We start from the raw sequence: 5,476 nt of genomic DNA, 5'->3' as shown, positions 1-5,476 counted from the left end.
TGCTGTAACAATAAACTGTAGAGGAATCAGAGCACCGTTATTCTTCTTTATCTGGGTATGCCTGCATCATGCCCTTTCTCTATCCTCTCTCTGCCCAACTCTCACATTCTCTTCTTGAAGTAACGTAAACCATGGGAGAGGGCTTATACAGCATAGACAATTCACAAAACTTGACCCCACAGTCACTGGTCCTGTTTTATCTAATAGGATGGTATTGTCCTTGGGACTGATAGCCAATATTTTCAAGCTTCAGAGAGAGGGGTCAGTTAAATCTTAGAAGACTTCTTTTTCAGTTATAGATTGTTGAAAAATGCCACCAGCATCATGATCTTAGAGAAGGAAGTATAGAAAGCTGACCGAAACTCCCCAGGACACCTTTGGCTCACCTTCCTGCAGGATCCTCCCTAGGGGTCACTGTTCTAGTTTCCTAGGCTGCTCAAGCAAATACTGTGTAATGGGTTGGCTTAAACAAGGGGAATTTATGCACTCACAGTTTTGAGAACATTTGGAAAATGTCCAAATCAAGGCATCATCAAGGTGATGGCTTTCTTCTGAAGACAATGGCATTCTGGGGCTTGCTCCCAGTGATCCTTGGTTCCTTGGTCACGTGGCAAGGCACATCGTGGCATCTCCTGGTCTCTTCCTTCTCTTCTGGGTTACATTTCAGCTTGTTTCCTGTGGCATTTTTCTCTCTCAAGTCTGAATGCATTCAGCTTACAAAGGACTCCAGTAATAGGATTAAGACGCATCCTGATTGGGCTACGCCACATACACCTTAACTGAAGTAACCTCATTAAAAGGTCCTACTTAAAATGAATGGGTTCACACCCACAGGAATGGATTAAATTTAAGAACATATTTTTCTGGGGTACATTCAGCATTATCAGTAGACCAGGGCTCCTGCAGTTACTAATGAGGTTGGGCTGCTCACAGTTTACCCCATTCTGAAGGCTCTATCAGGAGGGTCACAGCAAAAAGGGATTCCCCCCCCCCATGGGATCCAAGGGATCTGGGAATTAATTAGACTATGTTTGTGGTTCTCTGAGAAGCTTTTAAACAATTATGAACAACGATCATTAAGAAGACTTCAAATATTTTGTGGCTGTGGCAAGCTGATTACTAGGCTCTTGAGGCACAAGAAGTAAAAACAAGAAAGCACTTTGTAGCATTATTGGCAAGAATACTCTAGATGGAATATTACTAAGACCATTTGCCATATTGCTTTGTAGAAAACCCACAAGCAATTGTAAACTTTCATCATTGCAGCCGAGCTGAGAACTAATGCAGCTTGATGTCTAGTGCTGACACAGTGATTGACACAAAAGTGGGGCATGGAATATATTCTTGATTCTTGAGCATTTCATCACCCTCTCTCATAGGACCAAATCTATTTTAAACATAAGAGGCCAGGGTCAGAAGGGGGTGGGGGTATTGGGTGAGCAGCAGGGTTATGGAGCTAGCCATCGGATGGTTACCTAAGCCAGGTGGCCCCAAGCAGGAAGGCATCGAAGAATGCTTAAATGCCACACTAAAGAAAACCAAAAGGGTATAATTGGAATCATTGGGACCAAGAAGCTCCTAGGAAAAACATGAGATGGCAAAGAACCACAACTGGCACCAACCTTTACAGGCAATAGCGGCTGTTGTGCCTTATGGAAGGGAAGGCAGGCTTTTTCTGCACATTTGCCTATACAGAGAGCAGTTAGCAGGGTAATCTTCAGAAAGGGGAGCAAATTACATTTATGTGTATATACATGAGTGTGTGTATTTCTCTCATGTAGGTGGGTGTGTGAGATGGGTGGTGACTGTGTGTCTTCCTTATAGATGTCTCTTTATAGGAAATCCAAGAGTTAAATAGAGGGTGAGGTGCCCTCTGCTGGGAGCAAGGGAGAGGGGGCTTGCTGTCCTTGGCTGACCTTCCTACTTTGTTGGTCCTAGACACTCGAGCATAGCTGGTGGGAACACGGTGCCTCCCTGTGGTTGGCATGGTGCTTCCTAACTTTCCTTAGTCCCACAGCCTCATTGCTCTTTATGGTTCCATGCAGAAGCTATATAGGGAGGCTCCAATATTGTGGCCTGCCACCCTTACCATTCTCAAGATGAGAGCGTAGGGGCTCAGAGGAGAGGTGGGGTGACTTTATGGAAGCTGAACCACAAGCGTCCCATTTTTGTCTCTGCTTCAGGCAGACTCCTGTTTTCCTCTTCTCCTCATTCTCAAGGAATGTAGTTGTTTCCCAGACATTAGGGACAGAAGCCCAAGATGGCTGAGAGAGTTCAGTGGGAAGGAGAATAAAACTAGAAGAATACAGTGAGAAGAGCTTTTGTGGTTTCAGCTTGAAAATTCTTGATCACGTGAAGAGATTTTAAAGGCTAATTCTTTGAAGGTACACACAAAAGTGAAACTTCAGGTGGAGTAGGTGTTATGTTAGAGTGAACTTCTATAATGGTTTGGGAAAATATGAGAGTGGGAGACACCACCTTTCTAATGAGATTTTTTAGAACTAAATGGAAAGTAAGTCAGTTCTGACTAGAGGCCAGGGGTGTGGTGTCCAAAGCAATGTAGTTTGCACACTATCTCTTCATCAACATCAGAATTGTCCCCAGATTGGATAAATATATAGTAAGAGTAGAATGCACTTTGTGTTTGACATTCAACAAATCTAAAGATAGTAACTCAGCAAAATTTTAAATAAAAATCTACAACTGGTATCTTTTAAGCACCCCCGCAGACTGGTGCCTGAGGGCACAATCCCTGCCTGCACCCCCTTTTCCTTTACCTTTGCTAGTGGTGAAGGGCTCTTCCCTTAGGTCAGTGCGGGGAATGGAAGGGTATCTGGCTGGTTGCTACATTCACACACTGACACACTCAAATTTTGACAGCTGTTTCTTGTACTTCATCAGACTGTAGCTGGGAGCAAGGGACTGTTTCCTATAGTGAGGGAGGCAAGTCACCCCAAAACTGCCCTTCAAGGGAGAAGTGAGGGGCATGAATTGTTTCACAAGAGTTTGTCTGGAGCTTCTTGGTTTTTCTTGAAGGCTGTATCTTTAAATCTTCATGAGTTGATCTCTGACTGACTTCCCACCGTGCTCTGGGATAGTCTCTAAACTCTGGTTTCTCTTTGATGTTATCCCTCATCATTCCTATACCCCTTTCTTCACAAATTGTCACCCTACAACTGCAATATCTAAATCAAACCTTCAGCCTGTAAGCAAAGGAAAGGTGGGGGTGTTCCACAGGGCTACTTCAAAAAACAATTTTTTTGGTGGCAGGATAGGAAAGCTGGTTCTAGGAAGGAAGGCAGTTGGAGGTCTCATTCTTCTGTGTGTTTTTCCTCCTTGTTTAAATATATAAGAAATACATGTCTGAGGGGTAGGGAAGGGGAACTGGGATTGAAGAGACTTGAAAAATTTCCACATAAATTCTCTTCCGACTATTCTAATTTCCCCTTTTATCTTTTTTCTCATCCTGCATATCTTCTTACTTTTCTTTCTCAAGTCTCATGATTCTAGCTACCTTCAGTTACAACTTACCTCTCAAGACTGAATGAATCAAGCCTTACTCCTGAATCTGGCTTCTAGTCATTACACACGTTATCTCAGATCTCCCTCTTGACCTATGGCTGTTGTGCCTGTTCTGTCTTCCTTGCTTCAATCCCATTTAGAAATCACAGTCATGATTTTCTGCTCTCTTCTAGACAGAAATCTCTGGCTCCTTGATGGGGATTCATGTCTTTCAAAAATAAGATTGTTTCCTTTTCCTGATCCTGATTTTGTCCCCATCTTTACTATGGGAGCCATTTTCTAGCCTTATTCCAGCTTTTGATATGATATAATTTAAACTAAAGATGGTGCTGGTCCTGGTTGGTAAGAATCATGGGAAAGAAAATGATCCTGGGAAGGAAAGGAAGTATTATTGATGGCTGAAAGTGGAGGAGGCTAAAGAGGAATCCAAGGATCCTGGATGGAGGAAGGCAAAAAGTGAATGACTCATCCATGCTTGAAATAACCCAATCTATGCCTCATTTACCTCAAATGCTGATAGCATTAGTGACCCAGGAACATAGTAAAGAGCTTCCACAGCCTAATGTACTTCTTTCCTCAAGTCTCCTGTTTACAGTCATACAAAACCTCTGTACTAGAAATAGCTTTCTTGCTTCCACATAATCGTGTCCCTTCCAAAGTCCTGACAAGATCACTGAAGTTGAAAGCAGCAGAGAACAGACGGTATGCTGGATGTTTTCTGTTTGCCCTTCTAGAAATCTCTATCATGCTCTGTGCTATAGGAGGCTGACTTGTCTGCAATGCGCCCACAGACTTTTGTCCTCTGGCTTCTATTTGGTTTTGGCCAATAAGACAATGGCTGTAGATCCAAGAATAAGAGTGAGGCTATTCTTTGGCTCCCTCCTCTTCAGGACTCTGCAAGTTGGTTGCGTCCCACCTCCAAAGGCCACAGATCTTATTGGATGTTCCTCTCTAGCTTCTGATAACTGCCTCCCTCCCTTCAGCCTAGGGATGGCAACAGCATTGTTATTACCCAGCCCCGGGGCATTGCACCATCCTTTGTTGCTTTCTCTAAACCCTGCCCATACTTTACAAAGCACTCTATTAAATTTGCCTCAAATTTGCCCCTACATAGAGTACAGCAAGATGGGAGGTGATAAGGTAAAGGTAAGGAAGGAGAAGAGAATTTATAGAGCTAGTCTTAGAATCAGAGATATGCGGGTTTGAAGCCCCACTAGCTAAGTGATCTGAATGCTAGTTTCCCCAGACTCACTATAGGGATAATATCTACCTGGAAGGCTTGTGAAGGTGAGATAATGTATGTGAAAGCAATAGAACAGTGCCTGACATGTAGTAGGTACTCAGTGTGGAAAATTATATTATTACTACAGTCTAGGCTCTGCTCTGGGTATATGACATTGTTACTGCAGTAAATGCTGAAGGGAAAACAGAATAGGATGGTGCTTCAGGGAGATTATTTCCTTTTTTAGACACTTTTTTTTCCTGAAGGTTGCCTGCTCACTGGTCCCTAGTGTCTAAGCTGAACTTGTGAGAAGAGTTCTTACATTGTGGGGAAGAGTACAGGATAGACAGGAAACAAGAATGAAACTCGGGAGACCTTACCCATACTAAGGTACCTTGAGCTTCCATACTAGAACTATAAGAAGAGGCAAACTGGTGAGGGTGATTGAACTCACAGGGCACACCACCTTCTTTCCTTTATTTCTCCACCTAGTCTGAGATATTCCTCCATTTCATGGATCGGGGTCTGGGCAAAAGTCATCCTGCTCCTCCTCTATTCCAGATAATCTGCTTTTGTATTTGCCCTTCGCAGTTCTTAAAAGAAGGAACAAATTGTAGGGGTTACTCAAACTGCAAGACACATGGCCTAGGGGAGAGGCCAGAGGCATAGCAGCAGGACTGGGGTAGGGCAGGCAGAAGGAAAGCCACCAAGTTGTGGCAGAGCCAAGTAATC

Source organism: Choloepus didactylus, chromosome 4 (genome assembly GCF_015220235.1).
Source record: "Choloepus didactylus isolate mChoDid1 chromosome 4, mChoDid1.pri, whole genome shotgun sequence".
Classification (NCBI taxonomy): Eukaryota; Metazoa; Chordata; class Mammalia; order Pilosa; family Megalonychidae; genus Choloepus; species Choloepus didactylus.
Note: the sequence above shows the minus strand (reverse complement) of the source record.